This window comes from Onychostruthus taczanowskii, unplaced genomic scaffold, assembly GCF_017590055.1.
Source record: "Onychostruthus taczanowskii isolate IOZ18803 unplaced genomic scaffold, ASM1759005v1 scaffold96, whole genome shotgun sequence".
NCBI lineage: Eukaryota > Metazoa > Chordata > Aves > Passeriformes > Passeridae > Onychostruthus > Onychostruthus taczanowskii.
Window position 1 is genome coordinate 1,726,278 of NW_024507657.1, and position 11,319 is coordinate 1,737,596.

At 33.2% G+C, this 11,319-nt stretch overlaps 1 protein-coding gene across 3 annotated transcripts in view; it reads left to right on the plus strand.

Moving 5' to 3' along the window:
* TNPO1 (transportin 1) overlaps positions 1–2,228 on the plus strand; it is a 70,296-nt gene extending 68,068 nt beyond the window's left edge. For all 3 annotated transcript variants that reach the window (XM_041426903.1, XM_041426901.1, XM_041426902.1), the window contains exon 25: positions 636–2,228. The gene's annotated coding sequence lies outside the window, so the exon portion shown is untranslated. The remainder of the gene's footprint in view (positions 1–635) is intronic.
* The last annotated feature ends 9,091 nt before the right edge of the window (positions 2,229–11,319 follow it).

The following is an 11,319-nucleotide window of genomic DNA, read 5'->3' on the forward strand; positions in this document are numbered from 1 at the left end:
TGTTTAGTGTTGGAATGGACAACTATTTAAAATTCAGCCTAAGATTTTTTCGAAGTCAGTGTCATAAAATTTCTGCATTACATGTTTGATCAGAACAATGGATTAAAAATAAAACAGCTACATACTTATCAATGAGAGCATTTTAGTTCTGACATAAGGATGTTTTCTCTTCCTGATTAAAAGGAAACAAAAGTGATAAAATCCACCATTGTTCTCAGTTTCAACTGAGAGAAGCTATGGCTATCTTGGTTGATCCACTTGAAAGGGAAGCTGCTAGGTCAGTTGCAGATATGTTTAATATTCTTTCTTAATGTCATAACTACCTCATAATTTTGTGCTAAAAATGGAAAAAACTGATTAGAATATATAGGATGCTTTTATCTTAAATCTAAGTTTAAAACAACAGTGGAACTGTCAATGTAGCTTCAAAGCATATATTGTTGTTTTATGAATAATAATTTATCTGATACAAATGGGCTGGTTTCTTAACAGACTTAAAAGGGAACATTAGGCATAAATCCATTTTAAAGTTATAGGTTGGCACTTAGTGCTTGAAAAAGACTCTTTGTTTATGTACCTATCTGGCAGAGGTTCCAGGTAAGATGTAATTATGCCGTTATCTTTTCCCTTTACAGGTCCTTCTGTCTGGGAGACTATGAGGGAGCCTCTGCACCCAGGGAAAATGCTACCCTTTACTGGGGGGAAGGGTAAACCAGTAGGGAATACAGTACAATCCCAACCCTACTGGGAGGGGCGGGAGGGAGGTGTTGCCGTCACTGTATTAAGTCGATGTTGGGAAATGTTTTAACATCTGGAGCCTTTGTGGGTGGAAATCTGTCTCCTATTACACCTCTGCACTGGATGTGAAGAAGAAAAAAAAAAAGAATCTAGTCACAAAACAGCACATTCTGGAATATTATGGGGATTTGTACCAAAATAAGAAACCATATAATTGAACCATAGGGATACGTAAAGAGGAAAAATATTTTGCGCACAATAAAGGAAACCTAAGAATGGGGGTCACAAACAGTAAAAGGCTTTCTTTTTTGTTTTCTGTTTTTTTTAAGTAAGGGTTTTCTACATTATTTCATCCTGCTTGGTGGGATTCCTAGATATTTGCATGTTAATGAAGAACTACACAAACGAAGTTAGTACAGTTAAAATGCAGCTTGTGTCTGTATTAGGAACAGGCACTTGCAGTGTACAGTATAGAAACCCCATCATAAAATAATAAAGGTTAACTTGGACAAAACGAAGCAACCTGCAAGCTGCCGACTAAGTCACTCCTTTCATTTTGGGGTAAGGAGAGGTACACTGCACAGGAAAGATTGACATCTTAATTTTTATGTTAAGAAAAACAACCAAGGTAGTGGATATGATTTTATTATTGTACTTTGTTAGTTTTGATTTCTAGAGTAAGGCATTATTCCTAACTTGCAGTTTAAGGTTCAGGCATGCGTTCTGGCTCATAGTGATCAGAAGTAATATTAATTAGTGGGAAAGTAGCATGCTTGCATCACATAGAATGAAATTGGTATACATTTACCTATGTTGCGCCAGTTTTGTGTTGCAGTTTACCAATTCAATATAGCCCTGCATTTAAAATTCCTTTTTAAGATTCAATGGAATTTATTTTTATTAAGAATATAGATATAAAATACTGTAGTTAACAATTAGGCCTTGAAATACCTTTTTAGGATCTGTTAAGAATAAGATTGATATTGTATTGTGTGTAACCTGCACAATGTGGAAAGCTGATATAGCTGTGCAAAATATTTGCCTCTGTGCTGTCAGTGTGATGTGCTTTCTGCATGGTTATATACTAGTGATTTTTTCAGAATCTCTAAAATGAATTACATGGTAAGACCCGTTAAAGGCTGCATAAATGTTAGTTGGCACGTAAAGACAATTGTAGAAGTTGATGACAAGATTGCTATATTTGTGTTTATTCCCACTCAACGTATTACCTTCTACGCTTTCTTTTTGTTCAAAGCATGATCTTAAGAGATGTTTAAGTTAATGGATGTAATGCAGGGTATCTACACTGTATCGGCGCATGTTGGTGGCCCTTTGTGATGTAGTTAAATGCACAAGGGTGCAAGTTTAAAGCTACAGAGTGAAAGTTGGTTTGGATCCTCTTCATTTCATTTGTTTAGCTTTTCTGTTGTGTTTTTTTTCTCTACTTACATGTATTCCTGTGAATAAATCCTTGTTAAGTTAACGCTTTACTTTTCCTTCCATGTGTATTTTCTTATGTACTGTGAATGTGAAATCCTAACTGGTACACTTGATCTTGTGTCCATCTGAAAGTGGCAAGTCTTTATTAATTTAGATTGCCTAAAGAGTATCCCATGATGATAAAGGAAAATGGAGAGATTTTTAGCTCTGCTGGTCAGAGGTAAAGCCAGACCTTTCCATTTTTCAAGTGCTGCATTATTAATCTGCAAAACAAAATTAAGCCATAACAGCCTTTTTGTAGATTTAGTTTCTCACCTTTGCATTGCAGAATGGATACTGGATAACAGTTTTTGGTTTAGTTGGTGTTTTCTGGTTTTTTTGTTTTTGGTTTTTTTTTTTTTTTTTTTTTTGGTTTTTTTTTTTTTTTTGTTTGTTTGTTTGTTTGTTGTTTTTTTAATTTTGTTTTTTCTTTCTTTGCTTGGTTGGTGTTTTTTGGGGATTATTTTTGTGTATTTTGGGGGGTCTTGGAGGGGGTTGTGGTTTTTTTTGGGGGGGTAGTTTTTTGTTTGTTTTGGTTTGGGATGTTGGGGGTTTTTTGTTATTTTTTGTTTGGTATGGTTTTAGTTTGGTTTGAGGTTTTTTTTGGTTGGGGCTTTTTTAAGAACTTGCTCTTCTTTGCATGGTTCTGTTCTTTGACTGTTGAATGATTTAGCTATTGCACTGAAGTTTGAGCTGTGTGAGTGTGAACTTAAAAATGCTGTTTAAAGAGTTCAGACTTTTTTTTTTTCAGTGCATGATCACATGCATGTTTTATGTCCTGTCCCCATCCTCCCCCCGGGTTTTTTTTTGGCTTTGCAAATTTTAGTGGATTATACCTGAAGCATAGTTTGGACATGTACTGTATGAAATATAGTTGATAATGCCAGTACATAGTATTAATTCAATTTGATCAAATTGCATGTGATAACTTGCTTTCAAGTTACATTACTTTGATAGCAAACCAAAAATACCTTCTCAACTAATAACTGATATATATTAGTAAAATTCAATAAAAAAACTTTAATTTTGAAAGGGAACATCTCTGTCCAACATTTAGCAAGGTGGGATATAATTTTAGATCCGAACTTGCTTTAATTTTAAGTGTGTTTAAACATTAAGGAAGAGTTTCAGAGAAATGACATCAAAAAGTTTGTAGAATAGAAAACCTACCCAAATAATACAGTAGCATAACAACAAAAATCTGGGTTTAACTAAATTTCTTAAATTTCAGAAAGCCCCTTTAACCAAATAAAACCACTCCACCTTACCTTGGATTAGCTTAGGATGCCACTTTTGTACATATTTGTTTTAATACATACTTGTACAGCTATGAATTGAACTGTTATGACAACAAGGAAAATAATTAAAAAGGGCAGGAATAACTAGTACAGGAATAAACAAAACAGAGTTTTGTATCAATAAGTTCTCTCATGGTATATTTTAAAGCCAATAAACCATATACCTATTGCATAATATAGTGCAGAGATTTGCAGAATCCTTTTAGGGTGTAATGTGAGGGAAGGGAAGTTCTGAAACAGCATTAATATTTAAAACCGAATTATTGCATCATGGGATATATAAAAAGCATCTTAATTCTTGTGGTGTAGTCTTGACAGTTCTTGAATGTTGACTGAATGTTCTGGTAGAATTGTGAGTTTGTCTTTGTTACATTCCAGTGTTTCTGCCTCTCGGCATGCTAAAAGCACGGCTTACTTCATTTGCTCCTTACACACTGAAAAAGTGCTGTTAGTGTGCTAAACTACAGAAATAGCCGCTGCTATGTAATGGTGTAGATTTTCTACTTGAATAATTTTGTTGTAGGAACCTCAGGAGGTCAGTGTTTACTGTTTTTATATATGCCTTTTTCTTGTTTTGAGTTTCCCTTTTTGAAGGATTCTGAGAGTGAAAAAAAGCTGCTGATCAACCTAAGTTGGTAACAGAAAGTGTATTTAAAATCCTTATAAATGCATCTTTTTGGCAGTTCAAAATTGCTGTTAAATTAGTCTTAAGTGAAGTTCAATACTAAATTTTTTTCATAACAGTCAGGAAACTGCTCATTTCATTTTGGAAAACAGATTAGACTAGTTCATTATTTTAACCAGTGCAAGCAAAAGTAATCAGTTTTGTATTATTTTTTTCCAAAGCTTGATTATTTTCTTAATCAGTGAGTATGTATATATTTAAATTGTAAGAAACTAATTCTTATGTTTTAGTTCATTGCTTCTTGAAGCTTGTACTCAGAAGATCAGTTTTAGAAGAATAGGTTAAAATTTGTAATCATTATAATTTTTTAAAGTTATAAAGTAGCATAAATTTTGTGACTAATAATATTGATACACACTGTGATTTTTTTTTAGGACTTTCATGTTAGCATCAGTCTTAATTACTTAAACTGCATATATTGTATAATAGCAAAATGTATATTTTAAAACTTCAAGTGGCTTTCCTCAAGCAAAACTCAATGCTACTTAGAAATATTGAAATACTAGCTTTATCTCAGGTGAATACTCTTGTACCCTTTTTGTTCAGAACACATGCTAATAAAATGTGTTGTAATTTTATCAGTTTATGTATTTCATTTAGGCAGCTCCTTTTGTCTTAAACTTATTCTAAATTAACCTTCTACTGTGGGACAATAATGACTTTTGCTTCACCTATATTATTCATATTGAATGTATTAACAGATAAGGTGCAAAAACATTCTTCCCTTAAGGAGAATGCATCCATATTCAAACAGCTGAAATATTTCTTTTAAAATGCTTTAAATGCAACATTAAATTGGAAATCATTTGTTTTAGATATTTTCAAGGAAAGAAGTTGTAACTTAACACTAACTGCTTCCATACTATCTCTTTCATGAGGATGACAAAGCTTTTATATAGGGTCTAAAGTGTGACTTCCTGTCTTAGATGAAGGTTAAGCTCTACAATGAAATGGCAAAATATTCTGCAGTTAATCTCAGATAGATGCTGATGTAGTTTGCACACATATTTGTTATAACATTACATAACCTCACCTTGAATAAATAAAGCTTGTTCAATAACTTTGTATTTTGCTCACCTATGCATTCTCCAGGATGATTTGTATCCATCAGTCTTCTATGTATTCTCCAGTAGAAACTGCATTTTGTCTGCCACTGATGCTTGCTCTTTGCACTTAACAGTTGGAGCAAGCCAGTTTTAAATGGGGAACTGAGGCAAGTACTCTTTTACTTGCCTTGTATATTCTGCTAAAATAGTGATATTCACTCGCTTGAATGTACGTAAATGAGGGAAGTTTGAAATTACTCTATAGGATGAATCCCTGTGTGGTGTTAAAGTATGCTTTAAGTAAGCCAAATCCACATCTCAAAGAATTCAGCATTTACAGTATAGTATCATTTTTCTATAAATTTGTTCTGTTGTGTTACTTTCACTTTAGGTATCTATTTCCTTATTTTGAGTGAGCAACAAAATTAACAAGGTTTGTGTCTTTTTTGTGAGGACAGCAATGAGAATAGAAAGATTGGTGTAAGGAGGTTTATTTGACTGTTGAAATCTGCAGTGTAGTATCTTTTTTTTTGTGGAAAGAGATAGATAGTTATGTTGTACATTGTCTGACTTAGTGATACTAGAGACTTCTAAAATTTTAAATTGGATGAAGTACAAAAAACAGATTTAAATGAAAGGTGACCAGATCTTTCTGCTGACAACTTAGGTTGTATAAGTTTTGCTTGAAAGCTTTAAATCCTATGTTTCTGTATCTGCCACAATGTTGGAATGTTTCCTTCAAACATATCCTCCTGCAACCTCTCAAACTGTACTAAATTGAGTGATATTTCTTGAAGTCTGCCTATGTGCTAACAGAACTTCATTTTAAATAGAATATGGTTTTAATTTTTGATAAGCTGCTGAATTTTAAAAGAGTTTTTGGGGCCACCAAATATTTTGGATCATGCAGAGAATATATATTGTACTGTAGTAATTTTGTATTTACATTTGTATGATGTGACATAATAGATGTGAATGTTAATCACTGCTTGACTATGTTAATAAAGTTGTTGAAATATAGATGTTGCATTCCAATTTTTGATGAATGATTAAAATTTATTGTTCAGTTTATGTTTTGCCTGACCCAGTAGTACACTCTTCTAATTCACATGTGTAGATACTAGAATCTCTGAATTAAGGATTTTTGTTTTATCTGAAAGAGCATAGTCTTTGGATAATTTAATGTTAGCTTAGTTTAGATACATCACGCTGCTTGAAGGTAGATCAATGTATGAAAAAGGAGGTTTTGGTGGATTGAAATTATAACCTGTTGGGTGATAACTGGTAACTGCTTTACTACTGAGAAATGTTACGTTAACTGTGTTTCTTTAAACAATTGGTACTTGCTAAGTCTGACCAAATGGGAAAGGGGAGAAAAACTTTGTACTTATCTCCTGGGCTATCAATAATGTGAATAATTAAACAATGAGTAAACTAGAAATAAATTAAAATTATTCAAGACCTTGAACCAAAATTTGCAGTGGTCTTAGCATAATTTTATCTAGCTTTCATGGGATCATGGTAATACAAACTATTTAAAGAGCTGTCCTTATAGAAATTTAGGAAGTTCTATAGTTTAGAAGTCTCTAAAATATGAAACAAGAATTTCTTTCAGTGCACTCATGTGGAGTTGAACATTTTATGTTTGCTTCCAGTTTTAACAGTTGGTCAGTAGCATGTAGACAGCTTAGACCATGGCATATGTCTAGCACAGATTGCATATCTATTGATCATTTTATTGAACTTAGTCATTACACTATATAAGCAACTGACTAATGTAGCAATAAAGTGCATAGATATAAATAATACAATGAAATTTATAGTAGAAACTAATTACTTGCACACTTGGCTGAAACTCTGTTTAAATGAAGGACTTCAATTTCCAGAAACAAGAGAAGGTCATGGAATAGCAGTGTTGAGACCAAGCTGCTTAGCAGAAATACCAGTTCGTGGTGGCTGAACATTTCAGTGGCTGTGTAGGAGGGGATTGGAGAAGTTTAGCTTACTTTCAAATAGGCATTCCCACTCACCTTATGTTCTTACAGCATACTGCTGTCAGTAGTTTGTTCAAGTCTTCTACTATCAGCTCAACACCTGATTTTAAGCTGTGGTCTCTAATTTTGAGTCTGAGGTTAATTACTACCTGAATTTAAAAACGTTAAAAGGATGAAGTACGTTTTGAGTACAACAGGAAATTAATGTTGCAAAGCTTGTGGAAAGGTGCAAAAGATTGAACATAATTGTACATCATGGTATTCATTTTAAAACAAACCCACATTTAAAGTTGTATTCAAGTGAAGAGGCATTTCAATAGGCAGTGTATAGGAAATAATTTATGTATGTTAAGTGCTCACAGACTAGTTGGTAACTTTTGTTATCCCAGAATGATACACAATGAAACAGACTGCATTATAAAGGACTGATCTTTCACAGGCATTTTACCCTTTTTCTGCATAAAATGAGCAGTATGGACTATTGAAACCTCTCAAAAGACATCCAAATGTTAATCTGAATAATGACAGACTTAAAATAAAGTCATTCCCTATAATCCATCCAATTTAAGCAAAGCAGATCTAATTATTCTGCACATGTATTAATACATAAATGTATAAGTGAAGACATATAAAGAATTATTTCTGAGTCATGGCTTTTCAGGGGATTTTTTTTGGTGACATCAACTCCTTGTCTACCAGACTTCAATTTGAATTGTGAAAATTAAAATGGAGGTATTTATATATGTATATTTATCTTTTTCTGTAGATATAGGTGTCTTCAGGTATAATTATTACTTGTCTAAAGCATATGGGTTAATTTGGATACATAACTACTGCAGTGTTACTGTAACTTACTGCCAGTATTTTTAAATTTTCCATTACTTCTCTCTGCACCCTCTTTGTTTAATAGAAATACCAAATAGAATTTTATTTCTGTGATAAATTACACAAAGGGAAGTGAGACTTACTTACGGTCCTTTTACCCTAGAATTATTATTAAGTAAAGTCTTTACAGGGTAGTGTATATTTAATTTACAGTTTTCTCAAGTTGTCTTTTAGCTTTACATTTATTTTGACTTCTTGAGAAGTTTCTGTGGCTTGCAGGTATAGAAACTAAAGGGTTCTGTAGTTTGAAAACTCAAAACATAGTGAAGGATACCATTAAAAAAGGAGTTTGCATATAAACTAAACCACAAAAAATAATGGAAAAATGTTTTACAACTAGATTTTTTATATGTATTTTTCTTCCTAGAAACATATCTTTCAGTGTCTTTTAATAAAATCATTATCTGAAATGGAGGTTTTGAGTCATTTTACATGGTGGGAGTTTTTTTCTCCTTAATGTATTGATGGTCATTGTCTTGCATATATGTTTTTCATTCTGAAATGTACATGCTCAAATAAACATTTTGAATAATGTGTAAATATATGCATCTTTTCCTTGTAGCTTTGGAAAATCACATTAACCACAGGACAAATTAAAAATTAAAGTATTCATTTTTAAAAATTCTTTACATGTCTTAGCATAAGGCAGTACGACAGTTGCATCACTTTCTCTAGTAATACTCTGCCATAGGAATATGTAGGCAGTTTTAATTTTGTTTATCTCCATCCTCCTTATCCTTGTACACCAAACCTGTTTTCATCATTGGGCCAAAAGCAGCTGGAAGCCAGCTGGAACCTTGGACCATAGCTCTCATTTGTGTGGCCAGCATTCACTCAGTCAGGTAACTGTTTCTCATTCCATGAAGAAAGGCAGTGTTTAACACAGACAACTGACTGATGTAATAACTCAGAGTTTCGTTATTCTGATTAAGACCCATAGGCATCTTGGTTACTTTTGTACCTTTAAAACAAACAAACAAGAAAAAAACACAGAAAAAAACAAACGTAAAAAGAACACAACAAAAAATAAACTTTCAATGACTTATGTGTGAGCAGACAGGAGGCCTAAATTGTTACTACACATCTTCAGAAGGAGTTAGGCTTTAAGAGTTTTATTGAAGTGACAAGGACACTGAAGTTCACATATTTTTTTCTGTTTGCTAAAGCTGGTGGCTGCCAGTAGGTAGGCATCAGTCTATGGATGTTAAGAATCAAAGGTAAGAATCTTTCACATAGCATTACTTTTGTCCAAATACAAGCCATTCACTGACCATCCTTTTCATACTGACATTTTGATTTGTAATGTTAAAAATTAAGGATTTGTATAGCCAAATAATTTCACTTGTTTCACAATATTTCATTGGCTGTTTCCTACCTAAGCAGCTAAAATACCTGTCCAGACCAATATCTTTCATTATTTCATTTACTGTCTTGCATGAACTCAATCCCAAGCAGTTGCTCTTCTGTTAGTATAGTAATACTTAAAAGCTGTCTTTGGTTTATTAAGAACACAAGTACCATCTATTCTTATATATGCTGTCCTAAGAACACTTTCTTGAGATACCACATAATCTTATTAGCTTGGCTTCACACCCTTCCACCAATTACCTTTTCTTTGTATATTATAACAAGAGTGAAGAAGATCTTTGTGATCAGAGCGTCCCCACAGTTGGGGGTGTACTATGGAGCACTTTGCTGCTAAGTAGTTGTACAGTCAGAGCTTGCTCTTCTAAACACTTCATGTTTCTTCACTTTTCATTGAATTTCAGTGTATTAAATACATCGGTCTTCTTTTTTTCATTTAGGTTATTATTACTAGTTGACTGCAAATAAGCTGCTGCTCCAAGTTCATTGATTGACATATTTGCAGGTAGGTAAGCATGCATGTAATATTAAAAATATTAAGGTGTCAAGAATATAAATTCAACTAAACATTGAATGTACTCTTTAGGGTACAGTTGCATAATAATTATCCTGTTAATTCCCCATCTTACATAGAGTATAGATTAAAAATTTCAGTGTGGTGTTACTGAAGTAATGCACTTCCTGAATATGTTAGAACTATCTCCCAGAATTTTTCATGCAGGACTGAAAGGGGACAAGAAGTCAAAATGGAATCTTCAACCACTCAGCTATTCTGGTTTGTTGTTGCTAATGTTTACTAAGACTTTCTGAGCCTTCCATTTGATTGATGGTTGATTTAATGAGACATGCTTTTGGCAGAAGAGCATTATTATAAAGGCAGACAATTAAGACTAAGTGACTCATTGTGAAACAATGCTGTTGGCTTCATAACTTAAGTAATTGAATTAATGAATGGGAGACAATCAAGCTTGGTGTCCAGATCAATAGAAGCATGCAGTTAACTATACAGTGAGTACAGATGATGCAGCCTAATGGAATCCATAATTCCAGGGATGTAGGAAACAGTGCCATTAAAAGTTGCTGCAAATCTTCAACAGAACATGTATATTATTCCTTAATTTGAAATAACTTTGATGAAATATTGCACCAGGTTTAAAGAAATTAAGTTGATCTCTTACTGTAATAACATGGCTGTGACTGTCGACAAATATTTTTGTTCATCTAATACTTAGAAATAACATTAGAAACACCCGTCCTACCAAAAGTGTGGTGTAGGCCATAATTCCAGCAATGTTCTCTCATCAGACTACATTTTCAGTTTATGCATGTATTTCAGAAAAGGACTTAGCCTGTATTAAGATTATCTAGAAGAATTCCCTTTGAATAAATTATTTCAAGTTAGCTGTATTTGCTGCTAACTTTATAATCTCTTTTTCCAGATTTTTTTTCCTAACTTTTACCAGCACTAGCATTTTGCCTATGGGATTTTTGTTAAATTTTTGTTACAAAAAGGCTGCCGTAATTGTCTAGTAATGAAGGTAATATGTAGGTCATAAGCAAGTGAATTATTAAACTTCTCGGTAGTGTCTGCAGGTATGCAGGTACCATTGCTTGGTTAGAACATAATCCTGGTAGCTTTTAAGTCCTACAAAGTAGCCTAACAGTACTGACCAAACTGAAACAACTTCTGAAAAGGAATTTGCTAACAATTCACTCTGCCTTTCACTTCATCTTTTGTTCTCCACCACAGTGGTAAACAACTCTGGCTATTTATATCCCCTTCTGCTGCTTGCAATCTTTCAAACAGAACTTTCAAATAGTGTTAGAGT